This window comes from Gossypium hirsutum, chromosome A12, assembly GCF_007990345.1.
Source record: "Gossypium hirsutum isolate 1008001.06 chromosome A12, Gossypium_hirsutum_v2.1, whole genome shotgun sequence".
Classification (NCBI taxonomy): domain Eukaryota; kingdom Viridiplantae; phylum Streptophyta; class Magnoliopsida; order Malvales; family Malvaceae; genus Gossypium; species Gossypium hirsutum.
The window spans coordinates 27,693,323-27,706,646 of record NC_053435.1 but is presented as its reverse complement, the minus strand read 5'-3'; the positions used below and the strand labels follow the sequence as shown (position 1 = coordinate 27,706,646).

General features: G+C 36.7%; 1 non-coding gene across 1 annotated transcript; it reads left to right on the top strand.

Annotated features, from left to right (window-relative positions):
* Positions 1-6,100: 6,100 nt before the first annotated feature.
* On the top strand, positions 6,101-6,207 carry LOC121211646 (small nucleolar RNA R71). The gene has a single exon (XR_005906865.1). It is a non-coding gene; the product is annotated as a small nucleolar RNA R71 (small nucleolar RNA).
* Positions 6,208-13,324: the final 7,117 nt, after the last annotated feature.

Genomic DNA, 13,324 nt, shown 5'->3' with positions numbered 1-13,324 from the left:
GGTTTCAACAACTCGACAAATACGTGCCATAAAATCTTTGTAGTTGCTCTCTTTCAATGTAAAGCCTTTCTCTAGATACATCTATTGATTTTTGAATATACTCTCGTATTTTTCTTTGGCTTCGTCACAATGTAATTTGTTTTGTGTTTCATCAATTTGGGCGTAGACACGAATTCTCTTACGAGGCATGATTAACCTGAACAAAAGATGGAAAAAATTATTTTCTAAAAAATTTAATTAAATAAAAATTATTAATGATTCAATAAATTAAATAATTAAATAATTAAATAAAATTAAAAATTTAGGAGAAAATTAGGTCTTACCACCTTTTTTTTAGAACTCCTAAAAAATGAATAGTTAGAAAGCAAAAGAGGTCGAATGGAAGTAGGTTGGAGAATTTGGCTAAGGATGGGTGAGAGGGTGGTGCCATTCTGGTGTGTGAGTGCGTAGCGGGCGTTGGGAGTAAGCAGCATCGCGCGTAAGATAGGCTAGATGTGCGAACAACGTGCGGATCCTCGTCGAGCAGACCTAGCGTGAGTGCGCTTGGGACCTGCACACATGTAGCAATGCGCGGGATGAGGGCCTGGTATGGGCAACAGCACGAAGCGCGCAATACAGCGTGTTGAGGGCAGGTGTACACAAGGTGGGCCTGCAGCGTGCGATAAAGCTGAGGCTACTGGCCGAATGGCTACTTTTCAGCTAAGAGGTTTCGGTACTTGAAGGTTTTTGGTGCTTTAGGATTTTGAGTGATGAATGATGAAGAAGGTGGTATTTATAATGAAGGAAATAGGACTTAAAGTAGAATTCTTAGAGAAATTTAATAGCTAAAAACTCTAAGTTCTAGTTCTAATCTAGGTTAACAACAATTAATAATTAAATATATGCATATTAAATTATTAATGCTATTAAAAAGTAAGATAAACTAATTCTAATTCTAAGCTAAATTGATAAAAATTAATATATTAATTATAATAGATATAATTATATATTAAAGATTATCATCTTAAAAAAATTATCAAACAAAATATGATTAAATTAACACTAATCTTAACTCTATAAAGTTGATAATAATTAATATATATTATAATGAATATAATTATATATTAATAATTATCATTTTTTTATTAAAAACATTTATTCTAGAAGGCTTTTGAAAATATTTACAAAAAGAGACATCTAGTTTTTCTTATTTACAAAAAGAGCACCAAATTTTAAAAATACTTCAATTAAGTCCCTAAACTTAATGAAAAATTGAAATTAAGTTGCAATTTAAAACTTGGATCAAAATTGACCCTTTTATTTAAAAAAAACCAAAAATTTAATTTCTATTTAGGGAATAATTTCTCAAAAAATTATGTTAAAATCAATTCCCAAGAAAGATTGTAGGGGTCACAAGCGATCCTGCTTAAGTTCCAATCTCCTAGGCAGAATTTATTTAAACATACTAATCCCAAAAATATACCCTAAATCATTTATTAAAAAGGAAAATAAGAAAATCCAAACATCTGATAAAATGAACGAAATTTGATTCCATTCAATTTTATCTCCCTAGTAATGTTTCAGACGCTAAGCATTAACTTGAAAATTACCTCCCTTACCTTGGAGTTCAACAACTCCGTATGGATGGACGTGATGAATTGTAAATGGACCAAACCAATGTGATTTTAATTTACCTGGAAAGAACCTTAATCTTGAATTAAATAACGAGACCTGTTGACCTGCTTGAAATTCTCGAACTCGAATGTGCTTGTCATGCCATTTCTTAAGTCTCTTCTTGAGTAATTTGGCATTTTCATACGAGAAAATTCGGAATTCCTCTAGCTCATTGAGTTGGACCATCCATTTCTCTCTAGCAAGCTTAAAATCCAAGTTGAGTTGTCGAAGGCCCAGTAAACTTTGTGCTCTAACTCCAGGGGTAGATGACAGGCTTTCCCAAAGACCAACCTATAGGGTGACATCCCTAAAGGTGTCTTGTATGCTGTTCTGTAAGCCCATAAAGCATTATCCAATCTTTTGAATCGATCTCGTCGGTTCAGACAAACTACCTTCTCAAGTATGCCTTTTGATCTCTTTGTTCACCAGTTCAGCTCTCCCATTCATCTGCGGATGGTAAGCTGTAGCGACCTTATGTTTCACTCCATGTTTATCTAATAACCATTACAACCACTTGTTCACAAAATGGGACCCTTCATCGCTAATAATAGCTCTTGGGGTTCCAAACCTTGTGAACACGTGTTCCTCAATGATATTTGTTCGAGGAAACTCATTTCTATTGGTGACATTTCCAACCCTTTGACATCGATCACAACTCTTTACGTAAGCATATGTGTCATTAAACAGTGTTGGCCAAAAGAATCCGATTTGCAATACTTTTGCGACAGTATGAGTACCTCCGAAGTGTCCCCCACTTGGAGCTGAGTGACAATGGTAGAGAATCTTTTGTACTTCATCTTCTGCCACGCATCTCTTGATCATTTGATCGCGCCCTTTTTAAACAAGTATGGTTCTTCCCAGAAATAGTACTTCACATCGTGAAGAAACTTTTTCCTTTGATGATATGTCTTATCAATCGACATCAAACCACAAGCTAAATAGTTAGCAATATCAGCAAACCTAGGGGTATTGTGGACATGATTTACCTTTATTATGTGTTCATCCAAAAATGTCTCTCGAATTGGTATAAGAGGAGAGTTCCCTTCTTGCGGCTCCAATCTGGACAAATGATCTGTTACTTGGTTTTCCACTCCCTTTCGATCTTGAATTTCTAGATCGAACTCTTGAAGTAGAAGTACCCATCGAATCAACCTCGGTTTAGCGTCTTTCTTAGAAAGTAAGTACTTAATTGCCGAGTGGTCCGTATAGACAGTCACTTTAGTACCTATAAGATAAGATCGAAACTTGTCAAAAGCAAACATAATAGCAAGTAACTCTTTTTCTGTTACTGTATAATTCAGTTGAGCTCCTGTCAGAGTTCGACTTGTGTAGTAGATGGGATGAAAAACTTTGTTCCTTCGCTGGCCCATGACAGCTCCTATCGCAAAGTCACTTGCATCACACACCAATTTGAATGGAAAATCCCAGTTTGGTGTGATGATTATGGGTGGCATAACTAACCGAATCTTCAAATCTTTGAAAGCCTTTAAGCATTCCTCATCAAACTTGAACATCGAGTCTTTCTCCAATATTTTAATAAGGGTTTAGCAATTTTGGATAAGTCCTTGGTAAATCTTCAATAGAAATTGGCGTGACCCAAAAAGCTCCTAACACCCTTTACAAATGTTAGAGGTCGGAGTTTCTCAATAACAACTATCTTTGCTTTATCAACCTCTATCCCATGTCTTGTTATCCAATGCCCTAGAACAATCCCTTCTCGTACCATAAAGTGGCACTTTTCCTAGTTGAGTACTAGGTTTGTTTCTTCGCATCGCCTTAGTACCTTCGCTAGATTGGCTAAGCAATCTTCATAAGTATCTCCAAATACTGAAAAATCATGCATAAAAACTTCCAAATACTTCTCAACCATATTAGTAAAAATAGACATTTTGAAATGTAGTAGGTGCATTACATAAACCAAATGGCATGCGTCTAAATGCAAATGTACCGTACGGGCAGGTGAATGTTGTCTTGGTGATCTTCTGGTGCTACTATAATCTGATTATACCCCGAGTATCCATCGAGAAAATAGTAGTAGTCTCATCCAGCGGGTCTATCCAACATCTGGTCCAAATACGATAAAGGTAAGTGATCTTTCCTAGTCGCCTTGTTTAGCTTCTGGTAGTCAATGCAAATTCTCTATCCCGTAACCATTTTAGTTAGTATCAACTCATTATTCTCATTTTCAATGACTGTGATACCTTTTTTTTTGTACGCACTAGACCGGACTTACTTATGAACTGTTTGAGATGAGGTAAATTATACCCGCATAGAACCACTTGATGATTTCTTTCTTTACTACGTCCTTTATGATGGTTTTAGTTTTCGTTGTCCATCAATCATCCCTTTTTCGCCATCTTCAAGGATAATCTTGTGCACGCATATAGATGGTCCATCCAATAGCCTTCTTGAATTCTTTCAATACAAGGATGAGTTTCTCTTCTTGCTCACTAGTTAATTCTGCTGAAACAATCATAGGCAAAGTAGAAGAGTTACCTAAATAAACATATTTCAGATACGAAGGTAGTACCTTGAGTTCTAAGTTAGGTGGCTCCTGGAATGACGCTTTTGGATGGGCATAATCCCTTTTCTCTAATTCCAAATATTCAAAATGGGATTGCAGATTAAATCCTTTTCGATTAGCTTCTAACAACGCTAAGTATTCATCCTCCTTTTCATCATTCGGAGAATCTGATAACAAAATTAGTTCCAATGGATCCTCAACATAGTTGTGCTCCTTCCCCACTATTAAATCCTTTAAATTGGACACTGCAGAACAATCATCAATTGTGCCAGGAAATCGTATAGACTAAAAAACGTTAAATGTTACCTAATCATCCTGAACATGCATAGTAAGCTCGCCCTTCTGCACATTAATAAAGGTCCTTCTGGTTGCTAAGAACGGTCTTCCTAAGATAATTAGCACTTCTTTGTCTGCTTCAAAGTCTAGGATAACAAAATCAGTAGGAAAGATAAATTTATCTACACGTACCAATACATCCTCGATTTTTCCTTTTGGATATGCTAAAGATCGATCTGCTAATTGAAGTGTAACCATAGTTGGTCTAGCTTCACCTATCCCCAACTTCCTAAATATTGACATAGGCATTAAGTTAATACTCATACCTAGTCACATAATGCCTTACCACAATACGTTGCTCCAATGTTGCAAGCTATGGTAAAACATCTAGGATCCTTCAACTTTGGGGGTAATTTGTTATGAAGATATGCATTGCATTCCTTCGTCAGAGCTACCGTCTCAAATTCTCCAAGTTTTTATTTTCCGGACAGGATATCCTTCATGAATTTGACGTAGTTCGGCATTTGCTCAAGTGCTTCAACCAACGGGATGTTGATATGAAGTTGCTTGAGTAAGTCTAGGAACTTTTGAATTGAATCTTCTACTTTTGCTTTTGAAGTATTTGAGGGTAGGGTGGTGGTGATTTCTTTACTAGAACTGGTTGATTCGTCTTCTATAGCAATTCTCCATCTAACAGAGTTGTTAGCTGATCAGAATTAGCTGGTTCTGAAATTACATTGTCGGGTTTTGTAGATTCTGGCTCTTATGAAATTAGAATTTCAACACTCGGTTGAACTTCCTCTGAATCTTGAGCATTAGTTTGCTCCTTTTCAGCTTCGATGGTGTTAGGCTCTACTGTCTTTCCACTCCTCAATGTCAACGCTTTGTAATGCTCCTTCCTAGATTCCTTGGATTTTCTGTATCACTAGGTAAGGCACCTAGTGGTAGGTTCCTGAGTTCAGTTACAAGTTGGCCTATTTGGTTTCCCAAGTTTTTCAATGTAGCTGCTTGGCTTTGGATTAAGGCATCATTCTTGGCCATGTATGCCTTCAACAGATTTTTTAAGCTACTGGATAGTTCAGCTTGGGTTGGTTTCTGAAATTGTTGGGGAAAACTAGGTTGGTCTAGGTTGGGCATAAGTGTTACTGTTCCAGCCCCTTGGTTACTCTAGGAAAATTTGGGGTGAGTTCACCACGATGGGTTATAAAAATTAGAATGAAGTCATTGCTTTCCTCGACTTTGGTTCTGGTTACATATGTAGTGCACAAATTCTGGGTTTGATGGACGTTGTTCGAACAAATATCCTTCTTCATAGTAAACACAAGCTATATTTTTAAATTAGGTTGGTGGCTATGATGCAAAACTATTGACCCATTAGTGGTAAGGTTTTTTAACATTGAGGATTTTAATGATACTTGAGATACGAGTGAAGTAAGAGCGTTTACTTCATGTATTCCAGCAACTCATCTTCTTGACGCTGCTCGATTAGCTGGCCATTGGTAGTTGTTGCTAGAAATCCTCTCAATGATTTCATAACCCTTGTTATAAGACTTAAAAAGGAGAGCACCATTAACAGAAGCATCCACTACCATTCTTGTGTGAGCATTGAGACCCTTATAAAATGTCTCAAGTTGGATGCAATATGGGATTCCATGATGAGGGCACTTTTGTAATAACTTTTTGTATCTTTCCCATGCCTCATACAAGGACTCATCATTCATTTGTTGGAAGGCAGTGATCTCGTTCCTCAACTTAGCATTCTTGCTAGGTGGGAAATACTTCATAAGGAATCTTTCTGCTAACTCTTGCCATGTGGAAATTGAGTTCAGTGGAAATAAGTTCAACCAGGCTCGAGCTCTATCCCTCAGTGAATATGGGAATCGCTTCAATTGTAATGCATCTTCGGGTACTCTGTATAATTTGAAAGAATTGCACACCTCCATAAACAGTCTTAAGTGTAGGTCAGGATTTTCGGTAGGCATTCCATTGAATTGGCCCACTGTCTGAAGCATCTGGAACATGACTGGCTTCAGCTCGAACTGTTGTGCCTCAATTTCGGGTCTTCTAATACCCAGATTAAGATCATTAAATACTGGCACGACATACTATCGTAAAGCTCTATCCATATCATCAGCAATAAGGATAGGATTTTGAGCAGGGTTTGCTCCTTTTCCTTGGATAAGATTTTTGAAGTTCATATCTTCGATCCTTCTCTGATTTGCTTGTCTTCTTCACTGTTGGAAAGTTCATTCAATCTCAGGGTCTACAAGTAGTAGGTCAATAATTCGGTCAATACTATTAAACACCTAAAATAATAACAAAAAAATTAATTAAATTAAAAATTAAATAGGAAAAATAAACCAAAATGTAAAACTAACAAATTCACAAATAATGATTTTTTAAAACAGTCTCCAGCAACGGTGCCAAAAACTTGGAATGACGGAAATGTGCAAGTGTACACAATCGCAACAAGTAATAAAGTGACAAGTAAATGTAGAGTTATCGTACCCACAGGGACTATGAAAAGGATTATTTATGAATGAAATATAAAACAATTTGGTGAAGAAAAATATTTTGTTTTAAAAAGGTTGATTAAGAAAAATAAGATTTTAAACTAAAGAACTAAAGAAATAGATCTCGAATGCACGATTTCAAAATATGATTTAATCAAGATGACATCATTGTGTTGATTTAATTACATTTCTTTAACTTAGAATTATTAAACTCATGCTTATATTGTTACCAATAAATTCATGGAAAGTCGGTAATTTTCTAACTTATGAACATATTCACCAACGCAAATCCATTCATCTCTTAACATATCCCTATGTTAATTCAAACGATTAAACAGATTTTAATAAGCAAACATGTTATGGCACATACATACTCATTAAATTGAACTAATCTCTTGCATATCCCTATGTCAATTCAACTGATTAATTAAATCTAATAAGCACATAAAAGACTATGTGAGGTAACATGGTATCCCTACCTTGAAATAATTTAATCACAATAATCTTGCAAGCTATGAGAGACAAGTGTGTCGCTAGATACATTGCTAATTTAACCTTTAGCTACCTTAAAAGAATAAACATACACTGAGTAAGTAATGCATCCATTAATTACAATTTCAATCTGTTTAAATAATTAATTCATTAGATACCTCACAATTGTAATGCAAGAATAACTTAGGCATGATTTTACTTAAGCATTTTACCGAGGCCTATAACAGCATAAACACAATTTTAATAATTTAAGTAGATGAAATGCAATCAAACCAGCACGAATTAAATTCATGCTAAACTGATTAAATTAACGATTCCAACAACATAAATATTAATAGATATGTTCATCATAATAACAACAAAAATTAAAGAGATAGGGAACATGAATCAAATTCGGTGTTTTTCCGTGGCTTGATTAGGCTACTCCGTTTTCGTTCTTTGTTGTCCTTGCCGGTCTAAGCTACTATGAACATTTCAATGTTTCTCCGAAATGGCTGAAGAATAACCCTTTCCAAGGGGAGAAATTGACACAAGAGCAAGGGACTTGAAATGGAAAAATGAGAGGAGAAAGTGAGAGAGAAGAGAAGAGATGTGAATGAATTGAGGTGTGCTTTGAATGATCAGCCAAGGGGGTTTTTATAGCTCAACATGACAGCTAAAATTTACTAAAAATAGCAACCAAAGAGCAACCCCTTGGCCGGCCATCTATGTGGCAAAGTGGATGGCTTCAAGTTTGCTAAATATGGCTTGTGGCAAATCCATAAAGCCACCAATTGTGGAGGGGCTTGAATACAAATTTGACAAGTATTCAAGGGCTTCTTTGCAAGCTTAATTAATCAGCTAATAAGCTGATTTGGGTCAGCATATGGACGGTTTTGGGCTGCCCAATCCTTGGCCGTTTCAGTTCAATCAGTTCGGTTCAACTGGACCACTTTTTCCATAATTAGTTAATAATAATTTATTTAGCCCAAATTAAATTCGGTATAAATTAAAATTAATTATATTATGAATAAATATACATAATTGGACCGTCTTAGGCTGGAAATTAATTCACCTCGATACTTCTAATTGCTTCTCGATTTTGTGCTTCTGGCAGTGTCTGCCGAGCCATTTTTTGCCCTTTGTGCAAATCTGTTGAAAATAACCAAAATTCATCAAAAATAATTATAAAATCAAATAAATTTCAACATATTCATATTTTATGTGGACTTTAATTATTTTATAAAAATTAATTATTTTTCAACAAGAATTTAACCGAATTCGCATGAATTTAAGTTAAAAAGGGTATGAAAAAGTGTGTAAATTTTTGTGTTTCCAATATCCCAAAAACAAATTAAAAGTTCAAAATTCTGTAAAGTCCTTATTTAACCCAAAACATACTTAAAATTGAAAATGTCTAAACCGAGCTTGGAATCGCCGCCAATCCTAAGTTTGAGGATCACTTGAAATGAATCAACACAGACAAGTAAGTTGGAAGCCCAGTGTGTGACTTGGCCTACGTGCATAATTTTACTTATAACAGACACATATACAAATATAATAATAGAATTTCATATTTCAGAAGCATATAACATATCAGAACAAACCTTACCCCGCATTCGCTACACACCATCTCTAACGAATCAATCACACTAAGAAGGACTACATGAGTTAATCCATCCAATCACACTGGTACGTGGTGGTATGCCACTCATAAAGATACAGTTGAGTTGCTAGATAGATGTTGCGGTTAACTTCCAGAATTTGCAATAATATTGCCAAAATACACTTCTTCCATCAAATATCAAACCCACCCCGATACACATGAATAATCAAACTAACATATATTCCTATCACATGTTTGGTATGGCATACACACCCAAACATACAGATCATGTCATATCATATCACTTATACAAAATTAATCCTACTTATCATACTTTCTACGCATCCTAGTACATAACATACTGAATTTACGCTATTATATGCCTACAAAATAACCACGGATCTAATTTTTGTGTCTCCTAATCGGGCCTTCAAATTGATCAACAAGGTTTCATACACCCATGTGGCCCACAAGACCCAACTAGCTGCCCATGTGCTCTACAAGGTCTAACACACAGCCAGCCACATGCCCGTGTGGTACACATGCCTAGCCACATGGCTGTGTGACGCAGAGCAGTTCCAAAAAAAAACCTCTATTTTCAGGTTTTTCGAGTTCTAGCTAAGTTTTTGGGTTAGATTCATACACCTAATGATAGTTCTAGTCAAGAACACAAGCGCACTCTGAAACCTACATATGGTATCAAATTACATCGATTAACAAACACAACTTAACCTAAAATTTAACTTAAATACACCCCCTTTTCCAAAATGAAACAGTCCCTAAAATCAACATATGAGCACTTACTTTACAAAATAACAACGTAAAAATAGTGACTACTCCACCGGAGGATCGTGAATTCCTCACCTCTCGCCTAATAAAAGACCATAAAAATGCTTGACACAACAAAAAATGAGAATAAACACTAACAACTCATCTTGCTCAAAGAACGAGTTAAACCTTAAAATCAAACAATAAATCGACATTACTTACCTTTACTTAGATTTACGATCGGAAAAGAAGAATCAAGAGGTAATCCACAATAACTCAATGGCATCAAGTAGGAAACAAACAAAAGAAAGGAATATGGAAAGGAGAAAAAAATTGTGACAAAAGAGGGGGAGAAACACTAGTGGCAGAGTAAAAGTTGAAGTGTAACGCCCCAAACTTGGGCCTAGAAGTATTACGCCTTAAGTGTGGGAGTAGTTGGGAAGCTGCTCATAAATATTTAATTGTGTAAGGAAGCGACACAATTGAGTATTTCGCTTAGTGGTTGTGTTCTCTAGAAGTGTCTCGGAAGTCATGGGTTCAAGCCCTGACTTCCATAAAATTTGAGGATAAAACCCATATCTTTGGCCAGTAGGGTTATAAGTTTATTTTGGTAAAGTATGAAATAAAAAGCCTGCTGGTCTAGTGGATAGTGGCGTCTGAAGTGTTCTAGTGGTCTGAGGTTCGAATCCTTGCTTGTGCAAATGGAGATTATTTTTACTGTTGGCTATGGGAGGTAGTAGAGTTTGACTAAAATACTGCAGAGTGGAGTGGAGTTTGAATTGGTCATGAGGAGGGAGTTGAGGAGAGGTATGAGGAGTGAATTAAGGGGAGAAAAAAGTGAGATTTGAAGAGAAATGGTGTTGTGCCGAAATTGGTTAGGAGGTACACAAACTTTTGGCTAAGTTATGTGTTCTCGGTAAGTGACTGCTCGTCTTATTCAACTGTTATTTGATTGATGATCAGGTAAGAGGTAAACTATTAGACCAGTTTTTTGTGAGGGCCTTTGATAGGTCATTTGGGAAATGACTAACCGAAGCTTGTGACTGACTATAGGGTGAAGTACTCGTCGTCTTTTTCGCGCATTCTGTAATCAGGTGTGTAATCACACTACCTCTAATCGTAAAACGACAAAAATCAAAATAACAGATTGTTGACTCTACACAAGCGTGCGCTCGCTCGTGTGGTATCCCGAACACATAAATCGTGGGCGTTAGAACGTAGAGGCTGCCATGAGTGATTTCATGATATTAGGCCATTTTAGGCCATGCTGGGCCTAAATGGGCCGTGTGGGCCCCACATAGGTAAACCACACAGACGTGTGGCGAATATTGGGCCAGGTGGTGTAGCTCACACGGCCAAGGCCATAATTGGGCTTCGTGAGCCACATGGGCTTGTGGGCACACATGGCCCACATTATGGGCCTTGGGCCAATTTTACTGTCTTATTGTTAAGGTTATACGGGTCGCCCGAAAATTCTGTGACCTTCTCTTGGGTCGATAAGTGTACCTAAACCCTTATGTGATAAAATGATGATATTGCCCTTAAGTGATAAAATGACGATATTGCCCTTAAGTGATAAAATGACGATTTTACCCTCATAGGGTAAAATGGCCGAAATACCCCTATAAGGTAAAATGATTGATTTGCTCTATGATGTGTATGACTGTATTTGAGCATGGCATGTTTTATGTATGTTACATCCATCTAAGATATTATGACACGATGCATGATGCATTGCATAGGGATGGGATATATATTTTGGAGGAAGTGTACTGTACTATATGGCCGCACGGGTTGCACAAGACGACTGTGGACCTAAGGTTGCACGGGTCACACAAGATGACTATGGACTTACTGATGGCTTTAAGCCGTTCATATTACTGGTAGCTCTATTGTAAATACTATTTTAGTACCAAATTCGGTACGATTTGGTGTGTAGGGTTGGGTGGGTCGATTTAAACCCCACATTGTGTGTAAGGCTGGTATGAAGTTGGTGTGTAGCAGATGGATTGGGTAGGACTCTTTACTTGCATACTGTTATTGGAATGGGTTAAGGCCTAGTCTACTACTGCTATCGAAATGGGCCAAGGCCCTAACTGATATTGAACTTTTACTGATATGGGCTTAGGCCCAGACTGTGTTGTTCACTGTTTGTTTATTTTTGGGATTACTCACTGATTTTTCGTAAACTCACCCAACTGTTTTAACTGTACAAGTAATGTAACACCCCTAAACCCGGCCCAGACGTTATGGCCGAATCTAGCGCTTCACATTGAAATGTTTTAGCGAAAACCTTGTTTTCATTGAAAACCCTTCCTTAAAATGAGAAACCTTAATTAACTTTTTAAAAGCTCTCTTTCAATCGCGAAAGCTTGTTTAAAACATATGATTTATGAAAGCCTATCATTTTAAGAAAAAATTTAAAGCCTATCATTTTAAGAAAAAATTAAGTTGTGGAAATATAGTATAAAAACAGTTAAGGTTTAGGAATCCATGTTCAACTTCTAATAAATATAAGTCATAAAAATAATAGTCCTAATTTGGAACAATAACTAGAGGAAAGGCCTTATGACAATCCGGTCTGAAATAACTTAATAAACAAGAAACTGTATATAAAAAAACAAGTCCAAGTAGTCTTGCTAGCTGGCCACCTCAGAGTCCCTCCCTCCGTCGAACCTCCTACAGGGCATTTCCTGAGAAAAATAAAAGAAGGGGTGAGTTTTCGAAAACTCAGTGTGTACAACCCTCAACAAGTGATAAGCATTCATCAATCACCATAAAATCATACAAGAATGCATGCAGTGCAACCCACCCCAATAATCCAACTGTTACACATCAACTCCATCCCCCGATACACATCATGTGGGGATATAAATATCGACCCACCCATCCGATACACACCAATGGTAGCCCGATTGCGGTACTACTTTCATTACACTAAGCTGCTAATCAAATATTGGGCTTAATAGCCATTGGTGTATCTATGATCGTCAAGCAACCATGCGATCCTCATATACTTCCTCCGTTCCATAATTCCCAACCCATATGCAACCTAAACAGAATATCATATGTATGCAACAGATAAACATGTAACATCCATAAATCTTACATTCAACACATAGGGGTATTTTGGTCATTTTAGCCCTTAGGGGCATTTCCGTAATTTCTCTTTATTAGGTTTATTACTTACCTTGGCCTATTAACAAGTCCTCTTTGGCTAAACTGAATAGATACTATGCACCAGGTAGGATTCCAGAGAAGAGGAGGTGAGTCATTAAGACCGCTTATGTACCAAGCTCTTGCTAGATCCAATCCTAGACATGCATATACCCATTACCACACCATAACCTTATGACTCATCCATGGTCACAATAAACTAATTAAGTTTTATGTCAATTAAGCAGTTATCAAATACTAGGCCCAAAACCCCTTACAAAGCCCAAACAAGTCTACATACATGCATATGGCCCACTAAGCTCAATCTCATTCATATGGCCTATTAGGCCCAAATCA